The sequence below is a fragment of the Ranitomeya imitator genome, chromosome 6 (genome assembly GCF_032444005.1).
Source record: "Ranitomeya imitator isolate aRanImi1 chromosome 6, aRanImi1.pri, whole genome shotgun sequence".
In the NCBI taxonomy this organism is placed as follows: domain Eukaryota; kingdom Metazoa; phylum Chordata; class Amphibia; order Anura; family Dendrobatidae; genus Ranitomeya; species Ranitomeya imitator.
This window is the reverse complement of record NC_091287.1, coordinates 30,239,985-30,252,869: the sequence shown is the minus strand read 5'-3', so window position 1 is coordinate 30,252,869 and position 12,885 is coordinate 30,239,985. Positions and strand designations below refer to the sequence as shown.

The following is a 12,885-nucleotide window of genomic DNA, read 5'->3' as shown; positions in this document are numbered from 1 at the left end:
CCGATTGGCAGCCATTGGGGGAACAGGGTGCAGGCGGCAGCAGTTCTGAAGCAGAGGAGGAGGAGGGGCCGCAGCAGGCATCAACATCGCCACAGGTTCCATCTGCCGGGCCCGTATCTTGCCCAAAACGCGTGGCAAAGCCAAAACCTGGTGGAGGACAGCGTGGCCATCCGGTTAAAGCTCAGTCTGCAATGCCTGAAAAGGTATCCGATGCTAGAAAGAGTGCAGTCTGGCATTTTTTTAAACAACATCCAATTGATCAGCGCAAAGTCATCTGTCAAAAATGTTCTACTTCCTTAAGCAGAGGTCAGAATCTGAAAAGTCTCAATACTAGTTGCATGCATAGACATTTAACCACCATGCATTTGAAAGCTTGGACTAACTACCAAACGTCCCTTAAGGTTGTTGCACCCTCGGCCAATGAAGCTAGTCATCAACGCAACATCCCTTCCGGCAGTGTAGGACCACCATTTAGCGCACCACCTGCTGTATCTGTGCAGGTATCTTTGCCAGGCCAAAGCAGTCAGGGTCAGGGAATCACCAGTTTCGTAGTAGGAAACACTGCATCTAGGGCACCGGCGGCAACAATACCATCTCCCACCGTCTCTCAGTCTGCCATGTCCACCGGCACCCCCGCTAGTTCCACGATCTCCAGCTCTCCAGTCCAGCTCACCCTACATGAGACTATGGTTAGAAAAAGGAAATACTTAGCCTCGCATCCGCGTACACAGGGTTTGAACGCCCACATAGCTAGACTAATCTCGTTAGAGATGATGCCCTACCGGTTAGTTGAAAGCGAAGCTTTCAAAGACCTGATGGACTACGCTGTACCACGCTACGAGCTACCCAGTCGACACTTTTTTTCCAGAAAAGCCATCCCAGCCCTCCACCAGCATGTTAAAGAGCGCATCGTCCATGCACTCAGGCAATCTGTGAGCACAAAGGTGCACCTGACAACAGATGCATGGACCAGTAGGCATGGCCAGGGACGTTACGTGTCCATCACGGCACACTGGGTAAATGTGGTGGATTCAGGGTCCACAGGGGACAGCAAGTTTGGGACAGTTCTGCCTAGCCCACGGTCTAGTAAACAGTTGTCTGTAGCCGTTCGCACCCCCTCCTCCTCCTCCTCCTCGTCCTCCTGCAGAAGCAAGAGCTCGTCCACAGACCGCAGTCGCACAAACACTCCATCCGCACCTGCCACTGTTGCACACCAGGTCTCCCATTATGGGGCAGCTACTGGCATACGTCAGCAGGCTGTATTGGCTATGAAGTGTTTGGGCGACAATAGACACACCGCGGAAGTTCTGTCCGAGTTCTTGCAGCAAGAAACGCAGTCGTGGCTGGGCACTGTAGATCTTGAGGCAGGCAAGGTAGTGAGTGATAACGGAAGGAATTTCATGGCTGCCATCTCCCTTTCCCAACTGAAACACATTCCTTGCCTGGCTCACACCTTAAACCTGGTGGTGCAGTGCTTCCTGAAAAGTTATCCGGGGTTATCCGACCTGCTCCTCAAAGTGCGTGGACTTTGCGCACATATCCGCCGTTCGCCTGTACACTCCAGCCGTATGCAGACCTATCAGCGTTCTTTGAACCTTCCCCAGCATCGCCTAATCATAGACGTTGCAACAAGGTGGAACTCAACACTGCACATGCTTCAGAGACTGTGCGAACAGAGGCGGGCTGTTATGTTTTTGTGGGAGGATACACATACACGGGCAGGCAGTAGGATGGCAGACATGGAGTTGTCAGGTGTGCAGTGGTCGAAGATTCAAGACATGTGTCAAGTCCTTCAGTGTTTTGAGGAATGCACACGGCTGGTTAGTGCAGACAACGCCATAATAAGCATGAGCATCCCCCTAATGCGTCTGCTGATGCAAAGTTTGACGCACATAAAGGATCAGGCGTCTGCACCAGAGGAAGAGGAAAGCCTTGATGACAGTCAGCGATTGTCTGGTCAGGGCAGTGTACATGACGAGGTACCGGGCGAAGAGGAGGTGGAGGATGAGGAGGATGATGGGGATGAGTATATTTTTAATGAGGAAGCTTTCCCGGGGGCACGGGAAATTGGTGGCGTGGCAAGGCCGGGTTCTGGTTTTTTGAGGGACACAAGTGACGTAGATTTGCCTGCAACTGCCCCTCAACCAAGCACAACCGCAGATTTGACAACGGGAACTTTGGCCCACATGGCGGATTATGCCTTGCGTATCCTCAAAAGGGACACACGCATTACAAAAATGATGAACGATGACGATTACTGGTTGGCCTGCCTCCTTGATCCTCGCTATAAAGGCAAATTGCAAAATATTATGCCACATGAGAACTTGGAACTAATATTAGCAACAAAACAATCAACTCTTGTTGACCGTTTGCTTCTGGCATTCCCTGCACACAGCGCCCGTGATCGTTCTCACACGAGCTCCAGGGGCCAGCAGACCAGAGGTGTTAGAGGGGCAGAAATCAGAAGTGGCGTTGGACAGAGGGGTTTTCTGACCAGGTTGTGGAGTGATTTTTCTATGACCGCAGACAGGACAGGTACTGCAGCATCAATTCAAAGTGACAGGAGACAACATTTGTCCAGTATGGTTACAAACTATTTTTCATCCCTTATCGACGTTCTCCCTCAACCGTCATTCCCATTTGATTACTGGGCATCCAAATTAGACACCTGGCCAGAATTGGCAGAATATGCATTGCAGGAGCTTGCTTGCCCGGCAGCTAGTGTCCTATCAGAAAGAGTATTCAGTGCTGCAGGTTCAATACTAACAGAAAAAAGGACTCGTCTGGCTACCCAAAATGTAGATGATCTAACCTTCATTAAAATGAACCACAACTGGATTTCAAAATCTTTTGCCCCACCCTGCCCGGCTGACACCTAGCTTTCCTATGAAAAGGTCTTGCCTGTGGACTATTCTGAATGACTTTTCCAATCTCGTAATTTTCTTCACCTGATTGTCCAGCATACGACATGTTTCCACCTCACGAAATGGCCAAACTCCCCACACGGGGCCGTGCTATCGCCACTTTGCGCTTGGACCCTTGAGAGTGCTGTTTGTCTGAAGAGGTGGGTGTGGCCGCTTTTGGTCGACGGCACTGCCACTGGGTCCCTCATAGTACAATAAAGTGTCTCTGGCGGTGGTGGTGCGCACCCAACGTCAGACACACCGTTGTAATATGAGGGGCCCTGTGCCTGTACCGCCGGCCACAAGACAGTTCCCCCCCCCAGCTCAAACAGTGCTCTACCACTAGCAAAATTATCTCTCACAGCTTCACCAATGTGTAGTCTAGCCGCTGACATCCTTCAATGCCTGGCACTGACAATACCATTGTTTTGACATTTTTGTTATGTTAGGCCTTCGAAGCCTGTCTGCGGTCCCTTCTTTCTACAACTACTACACTGACCAGGCCACTGCTGGCCGTGTTACCCTGGAACCAATTTAAAAGTGCCTACAGTCAGCCCAATTTTGTTATGTTAGGCCTTCGAAGACTGTCTGCCGTCACTCCTTCCACTAGACTTCCACTGACCATACACTGCTGCCCATGTACCCCTGGAACCAATTTAAAGTGCCTACAGCCAGCCCAATTTTGTTATGTTAGGCCTTCGAAGCCTGTCTGCGGTCACTCCTTCCACTAGACTTCCACTGACCAGACCACTGCTGCCCGTGTACCCCTGGAACCAATTTAAAAGTGCCTACAGCCATGTGTTATTATTTTAGGCCTTCGATGCCTGTCTGCGGTCACTCCTTCCACTAGGCCTCCACTGACCACACCACTGCTGCCCGTGTACCCCTGGAACCAATTTAAAATTGCCTACAGCCAGCCCAATTTTTTTATTTTAGGCCTTCGATGCCTGTCTGCGGTCCATTCTTTCAACTACTACTACACTGACCAGGTCACTGCTGCCCGTGTACCCCTGGAACCAATTTAAAATTGCCTACAGCCAGCCCAATTTTTTTATTTTAGGCCTTCGATGCCTGTCTGCGGTCCATTCTTTCAACTACTACTACACTGACCAGGTCACTGCTGCCCGTGTACCCCTGGAACCAATTTAAAATTGCCTACAGCCATGTGTTATTATTTTAGGCCTTCGATGCCTGTCTGCGGTCACTCCTTCCACTAGGCCTCCACTGACCACACCACTGCTGTCCGTGTACCCCTGGAACCAATTTAAAATTGCCTACAGCCATGTGTTATTATTTTAGGCCTTCGATGCCTGTCTGCGGTCACTCCTTCCACTAGGCCTCCACTGACCACACCACTGCTGTCCGTGTACCCCTGGAACCAATTTAAAATTGCCTACAGCCATGTGTTATTATTTTAGGCCTTCGATGCCTGTCTGCGGTCACTCCTTCCACTAGACTTCCACTGACCAGACCACTGCTGCCCGTGTACCCCTGGAACCAATTTAAAAGTGCCTACAGCCAGCCCAAGTTTGTTATGTTAGGCCTTCGATGCCTGTCTGCGGTCACTCCTTCCACTAGGCCTCCACTGACCACACCACTGCTGCCCGTGTACCCCTGGAACCAATTTAAAATTGCCTACAGCCAGCCCAATTTTTTTATTTTAGGCCTTCGATGCCTGTCTGCGGTCCATTCTTTCAACTACTACTACACTGACCAGGTCACTGCTGCCCGTGTACCCCTGGAACCAATTTAAAATTGCCTACAGCCAGCCCAATTTTTTTATTTTAGGCCTTCGATGCCTGTCTGCGGTCCATTCTTTCAACTACTACTACACTGACCAGGTCACTGCTGCCCGTGTACCCCTGGAACCAATTTAAAATTGCCTACAGCCATGTGTTATTATTTTAGGCCTTCGATGCCTGTCTGCGGTCACTCCTTCCACTAGGCCTCCACTGACCACACCACTGCTGTCCGTGTACCCCTGGAACCAATTTAAAATTGCCTACAGCCATGTGTTATTATTTTAGGCCTTCGATGCCTGTCTGCGGTCACTCCTTCCACTAGGCCTCCACTGACCACACCACTGCTGTCCGTGTACCCCTGGAACCAATTTAAAATTGCCTACAGCCATGTGTTATTATTTTAGGCCTTCGATGCCTGTCTGCGGTCCATTCTTTCAACTACTACTACACTGACCAGGGCACTGCTGGCCGTGTACCCCTGGAACCAACATCAGAAAATATAAAAATAAGTATTTTGCTTATAAAAAAGAAAATACTGGTGAGATATCAAATGCAGACATTTTAACATTAAAAACAAACACACAACTCTAATCTGGTACAGTACTAAAAATGGCCACCAGCTACAATTACTTTCTCCTGCAAGTAGTTAACTGAAAGTTTTTTTAAATTGAAAACACACATATGGCATCCACCGAGTGTTGTCCTGTCGCGTCTTCTTTATATTATTGCCGAGAAGATGCAAAATAATGAAAATAATAAAATCATTAATTACCAAAATAATAGAGAAAGTCAACACCACATTGCAAATAAACATTCATTCCAAATAAAGAAGCAGGGCGCGTCCGAGGGTGAGTATATACCTAATAAGAATATAATCACCCTCGGACGCGCAATGCTTATTTCCAACAGCCTTCCTTCCTAAGAATCAGCCCTTCCGTCGTGTAGAGAGACGTTGTGTTACACTCCAAGGTGTTCCCCAGGTTGCCTTTCCTGAGCTTCGATCTTCCGGCTCTCGTTTAGTAGTTCTTGGAAACTACTCTGCATTAGGCCTTCAAATTGGGTATGGGGTGTAGAGAGATGGTGTGTTCCACTCCAAGGTGTTCCCCAGGTTGCCTTTCCTGAGCTTCGATCTTCCGGCTCTCGTTTAGTAGTTGTTGGAAACTACGCTGCATTAGGCCTTCAAATTGGGTATGGGGTGTAGCGAGAGGGTGTGTTACACTCCAAGGTGTTCCCCAGGTTGCCTTTCCTGAGCTTCGATCTTCCGGCTCTCGTTTAGTAGTTCTTGGAAACTACACTGCATTAGGCCTTCAAATTGGGTATGGGGTGTAGAGAGAGGGTGTGTTACACTCTAAGGTGTTCCCCAGGTTTCCTTGCCATTGCTTCGGTCTTCCGACTCTCGTTTAGTAGTTGTAGAAAAGTACACTGCATTAGGCCATACAAAATGGGTATGGGGTGGAGAGAGATGGTGTGTTACACTCCAAGGTGTTCCCCAGGTTGCCTTTCCTGAGCTTCTATCTTCAGGCTCTCATTAAATTGTGGTTAAATGGAACAACTGCATTTGGCGTACTAGTTGGTTTGGGGCCTACTATCGGTGTCTGCCACTCCTTGCTGTTCTCCTCCACTGAACAAAGCTGTGCCGCCTGTTTACTACGGTTGCCAATTTTGAACTGCATTTCGACTACTTACTGATTTGGCCCTACTCTCTGTGTCAGCCTCTCATTCCAGTTGTCCTCCACTGCAATGCCCCCTGGTTATTCCTGTGTTACCAATTTTGAACTGCATTTAGCCCACTTTCTTCTTTGGGCCTATATCTGTGTTTCCACTTCATCGTGCCCATTGCCCAGCCAGTGATAGATGAGTCTGCTGGTACATTGACCCATAACGCAACATTCCCCGTGCACGCTACACAACAACATTGTGACCCTGCTGAAAGTCAGGTTGCTCTTCCCGCATACCATACCACCTTACACGGGGACAAAGAGGAAGGTGCAGATGAAAGTGCAGGTTCCTTCATCAGGTGGGGGGAGGAATACTAGTTGGCGACGTCACTGGCACAGGGCCTCTCATAGTACGCAAAAGTGTTGCTGCCGGTGGGAGGCGCCCCCGCCGTGCAAACACACCGCTGTACTTTGAGGGGCCCTGTGCCAGTGCCAATGCCAACGAGTGGGCCCCCCCTGCTTGCTCAGGTTCACAGCACTTGCAAAGTTGAAATACTTACCTCTCCCTGCTCCACTGCCGTGACGTGGTCCAGATTTCCTGGGCCCACTAATTACTTGAACCAGCCCTACCCCCCACAACTTTAGCCAAATGACCCCCAATTTCAAATGCCTTCCAATTATTATAAGGTAAATTACGCTTGACAAGCTTCATTAAGAAGAATGGATGGTTTTGACATTAAAATGGCCACTCTAGGTGTTTTCCTGGCCCCCACTCACTGCCGACTATGCTGCCCCATTGACTTGCATTGGGTTTCGTGTTTCGGTCGATCCCGACTTTACGTCATAATCGGCCGATTTCACTCGACCCGACTTTGGACATAGTCGGGTTTCGCAAAACCCGGCTCGACTCTAAAAAGGTCAAGGTCGCTCAACTCTAGTTGGTGCAGTTTGCGCCTCGGCTCCTTTCGGGGGCCCAGCACTGCTCTGTTCCAGGCCGCAGTACATTTAGTGCTGTGCTCGGTGTCCGGGAGGCAGTGGAGCAGGGCAGGGCGGGTCACTGGAAGGGGTACTTGCTGTCCTTAGATCAGGCGAAGGCCTTTGACAGGGTTAACCATGAGTATCTCTGGTCCGTCCTTCTGAGATATGGTCTGCCTGGGAGGTTTGTTGATTGGTTGAGAGTTTTATACAATGGGGCAGAGACTTTTCCGCTCGTGAACGGTTGGGTCGTACACCCTTTTGAGGTGAGGTCTGGTGTCCGCCAGGGCTGTCCTCTGAGCCCACTGTTATACGTGTTTGCGATCGACCCCCTTTTAAGGAGGGTGGAGCGTGGACTGTTGGTGGGAGTCGGGATGGACCAGGCGGATCCTGAGGCCGCCTTGAGGGTAGTGGCGTACGCTGACGATGTTTCCCTTTTTGTATCCTCGAGAGAGGAGGCAGATTGGGTGATGTCTGAGGTTGAACGCTACTCGGTGGCATCCGGATCCATGATCAACCGGGACAAGTGTGAGAGTCTCTGGCTGGGAGGGGGAGATCCAAGTTTTGATCTCCCGGACACCCTTCCAGGGCCTCAGGCCACAGCAAAAATATTAGGCATCAGTTTCGGCCCGGGGGACTATCCCCAGCAAAACTGGGAGGGCAGACTTAAGATTGCCGCTCAGAAGGTGAATCAGTGGAAGGGTTGGTCTTTGACCCTAAGGGAAAGGGTTAGTCTTGCCAAGGGCTATTTGCTTCCTTTGCTAATATATCTGGGCAGCGTCTGCATCTTGCCAGAGCCTCTTTGGACACGGGTTTACAGCTTGTTTTTCCAATTATTATGGGGAAATAGGCTGAACCTAATCAAGAGGGAGGTCACGTACCGCATGAGGAGACTAGGAGGGTTGGGTATGGTCAACCCAGTGGTGTTTCTAGTAAACACCTTTCTTAAGGCAAACATCGCCAACCTCTGGTTAGAGAGGGCTCCTCTGTGGGTATTCTCCTGTAGGGGGTGGTTTCGGCCTTTCTTCCAGGAATGGGAGACAGGAGGGCAGGTGAAGGACCTTCGTACACCTCATGGGCATCTTCCGGCTTATGCTACCCCGGTTCTGAAGGTGATCCGTTGGTGGGGTCTGGGAGTGTGGGAGATCAGGACCATGTTGAGAAGGTTTCTTGACAATAGGGTCCTGTTGACCCACTTTCAGAAGCCCCTGGCGCTCAGGGATTGCCCAAGCTGGGATCTGGAGGTGGGGCTCGGGTTATTGAACTCTAAGCGGATCCCCTTGAAGTTTTGGGACTTGGCTTGGCGCTGCTTCCATGGGAAGCTGTATGTGAGGGACAACCTGAAGTGCAGACGCTCTGATGACCGGGATTGTCCCCGCGAGGAGTGTGGCGGCATGCTTGAAAGCATGGAGCATTTCCTGCTTCGGTGTCCCTTTAATACAGAGGTCTATAGCAGGGTGGGTGCTTCCATTGGCTGGCCCAGGCTGGCAGGCCTTTCCTATGCGGAGTGGGCCTATGGGGCATTCAGGTCCCTTGGTGGCCGAGATCGGGGCACTGTTTTCTTAGTTAGTTTAGTAACTAGGTTCCACATGTGGAATGCACGGTGTCTAGTGTCTACTCAGTGGAAAGTCCTCCCCAGGGAAGAGGTGATTAGGAACATCCTGGGTGACCTGGCAAAAGTGCGCGTGCTGGAGTTTGAGAGGCTGGGTGCAGGGAGGGCCTCTCTTCTATGGAGGGGTTTCTCCTTTAATGTGCCCTAGGGAGAGTTAGGTTCTGTGTGCCTGTGATAGGGTTGAGTTTTATCCTTTTATCTTTATTTTGTAGGGTCAGATAGATGTGTAGGGACAGGGAGGGACAGATAGGGACAGTCTTTAGGGACAGGTAGTTAGTATTAGGTTGGTAGTGAGGGTCAGTGAGGGACAGATAGGGGCAGGTAGGGAGAGATTGGTAGGGCTATAGGGACAGGATTTTCTCTTTTGTGTTGTTAGGGAGGGTCAGGGTGATGTGCGGTAGATTAGGGTGAGAGACTCTGGTCTCCAGTTCCTGGTGGTGGGCTGTAACCCTCACTTACAGATTTTTGTTTTGTAATTGGTAACCTGGGTATAGGGCTTGCAAGCATTGAACTTGGGCCTGTTCTTTGGTCATGGTTAAGGTGTGTAGTGGTTATTATTATTATGTTATTATTGATATATGTTATTATAAGGTTGTATATATATGTTACATGTGTACTAGGATGCGGGTAGGGGGATTTAGTTTAGGTGGGGTGGGGGGTTTCTTGGGGGGTGGGGGAATGGGTTTTGGAGAATGGACGTCCGGCGGGATGCCAAGAAGAGGAAAAAAAGGCCATAAACTTTTATGGACCTTGCTGTATAGGAAAGGCCACAAACTTTGGTGGGACCTGGTGTGATAGGCCACAAACTCTCGTGGGACCTGGTGTGATAGGCCACAAACTTTCATGGGACCTTTGGGGGAATGGTGGTGGTATAGTTTAGGAGGGAAAAAAAAAAAAAAAATTATAAAAAAAATATATAAAATAAAAAAATATATAAAAATATATGATTAAGTTTCGGCCAGGTGGCCTATTTACTTTGTTTAGGGCAGTTGGCCGACTTGTTTATTTTTCTAGGGATGCATGCGTGGGTATGTGTGTATGAGGGGGAAAAAGGATATAGGTTGAGGTCTCTTCCCTTGCTGGGGGTATTAATGAAATGGAGGAACATTTTGTTTGTATAAATCTGCTGGACATTGGACTTTTTGGGGATTGTAAATAATTTGTTTTGTTATTGAGTTTGTCTGTAAGCTTTGCCTGTAAGTTTTGTTTTGTACTTTTATAATAAAAAGAGATACAGGAGGTAACTCAGGATCCGTAATAGTAATGAAATGTATGTATAAATAGTAATATTGTGCTCAGTGGTGGATATATGGAATAATCTGACTCTACCTCAGTGCAGGGATGGGTCCGGGCTATGCTGCCTTTGCCGTCTGCCCTCTCTGCCTCACACCTACGCGTTGTATCTGCTCTCATCTTGGCTGGGTTCCACGCTGTGACTGCTGGATGGAATATTTGGCTCGGGGTTAATATTTATCAAGGTGTTCTATCAGATGAAAGCCATGAAGAGAAATAATCAGTAATGTGGGAGTTGTGCAAGTGAATACAAGCAGTGATGTGCGGAGGGATCCCGGCCAGATCCGGGGAAAAAGCAACTGGAATGAACCAGATTTGGGTCAGTGCAGACGTCACACACTGTATGATATCGCAGGTCGTATCTGTTTGTGCTGCTCATTTTTTTTTACGAAAATTTCTCCCATCTATCATCAAGGGTCATCGATGTCTGAATACCGAAGCAAAATTTCTGAAAAAGTTATTTTTCAAATATTTACAAAAAGTATCGCAGCCCCCATTCACATCAGTGAGGCAGAACTGTAATGCCAAGTACAACCAATGGACATGTGTGGCACTATTTTTGGAGGATAACAGCCATGTTGTTCCAATCTTGTCCATCCCCTTTAATTTGGACATATTTCTGTCTCATCAGTCCATATTTAATGGAGTCGTCCATTTGTTGGATGGTTTTCATAACTATTAGCTATGGAAACATTGAGAAATTAGTATTTTGTGGGGACACCAAGGAACGAGTGGTTCTCACCGGCGCCACCACAGGATAAGCAGAGCATTACATGGTACCATTCAATAGCATTGGGCTGTCTATTTAATTCATGGACTTTCCGCATTCTCCCGGCGCTCTTTGTAGTCACTTTATGTTTTATTAGTAGATACAATCAGCATGCGAAAAAATTGTAGTGTATTATACAAGCGATTCAGCAATCACAAATATAAGTCCCCAAGGGGGACTGAAAAAAAGTGAAATGTACAGTAATAATAAAAGATTTTGGAAAATATTTCAAATAAAAAAAACATAAAAGTTTATATCACTTCACTTCCCTATTCCAGATGCAAAAATAAATAAAGATTTTTTTTACTGATTTGGAATCGTCACATCCACAAAATTCAGATCCTTATGTCCGCCATAAAGAAAAAAATAAGGAAACCCTTAGAATTGTCGCTTATTTGCTCCCCATACCACCCCATAAAAAATGCTATAAAACTATTAAAACTTTGTATGTTCTCCCAAAATGAAAATGGCAGGCAAAGAGTAAGCTCATACATAATATATAGCCTGTTAGATGGAGAAAAAAAACCTCACAGGTCTCAGAAAATTGGAACACAAGTCAAGTTTAAAAAATAAAAAAATAAATAATGTGGCTTTTTTTTATTAAAGTGTTTTTCTACTTTACGGAAACTGGTCCCCAAATGCTTTTATACCTGTTAGATATGTTATTTTACAGTTAGAAAAACATTTGGGGATTACTTTTCCTAAAGTGTAAAATTTCTTTAAACCTAAAATATTTTTTTTTTTAAAACTTTACAAATTAGGTTTTAACTTAATTAATCCTGTTCCTTTTTTACCGCACATTATAAGTCGTAAGAATGAAATAAAAAACAATTGCATAATTGCACCATTTTGCCACACTTGGAATTATTTCTTTGTTTGTCAGTATATTATACGGTAAAATGAATGGTTTTAATCAAAACCCTTCACACTAAAAAAAAAAAAAAAACACCTGACACCCTGGTCCAGAAGACTCAGGACTATGGGTTCCTCCTGACAGTTTTGGATAGGATGGAGATATTCCGCACTCGGCAGCAGGTGCATATTTTTAATTGTTTTATTACTTTTATTGTCCTAATAAAGTTTGCACAATGGTCTCCGGTGAGCCGATATCTCATCATCGTTAATTCTTTTTTTCGCGTAGTATAAGCACCCTGTGCGATATTTCTTTTTTATGCTTAGAGGAGCTATAAACGATTCCTCTGTTACCGGCACCATTATGAAAAGTTCAATTGAATCCAAACCCAAAAATTGTAAGGAGACATTTGGTTTCAAAAGGAAAAAAAAATTGATAATGTTTTAGGAATAATTTGTATTAATAGAAGGATTCTCCTCTATAAGTTACAAAACTAGTTAGAGGCTAACCTGTAAGTCAAAGTCCGACCTATAAAAAAAAGCCTTAAAATATAACAGTGCAATTCAGCCAAGCTACTCACCCAGTTGGGGGTTTTAGGGTTGTTCTGTCTGCACCGCTCTAGTTGATTGACAGGTCTCTCCCTATGTTCACATGTGGCAGATGCCTGTCATGTGGAGTGATGCGGGGAAAAGCCGGCCAGTGGCAGCTCCGGACTAGTCAGGTCTCTCCCTATGTTCACATGTAGGAGATGACTGTGAGTTCAACTGGAGAGATGAGTGGAAACATTGGCCAGGGGTAACGCCAGACTATTCAGGTCACTCCCTATGTGCACACATGGGAGATGCCTGTCAACTGGAGTGAGGCGGGAAAAAGCCGTCCAGTGGTAGCTCCGGACTAGTCAGGTCTCTCCCTATAGTCCCTGGCTGGATCTCCAAACTATGTGTTCTTCTAATTGTTTCAGAATTTAAGAGAAAACATACCTGACTGCAATTGTATCAGCTGAGTATTCATGTGCTCTCTGTGAGAGAGCCACTGGCAGCAACTTATCTATCAGGGAACAAAAGGGTTGACTCTTGGGAT

At 47.1% G+C, this 12,885-nt stretch overlaps 1 long non-coding RNA gene across 1 annotated transcript in view; it reads right to left on the bottom strand.

Moving 5' to 3' along the window:
• LOC138643551 (uncharacterized) overlaps positions 1-12,616 on the bottom strand; it is a 44,786-nt gene extending 32,170 nt beyond the window's left edge. Inside the window, exon 1 of the long non-coding RNA XR_011314179.1 lies at positions 12,386-12,616. This is a non-coding gene — a long non-coding RNA (uncharacterized lncRNA). The remainder of the gene's footprint in view (positions 1-12,385) is intronic.
• Between the last annotated feature and the right edge of the window lie 269 nt (positions 12,617-12,885).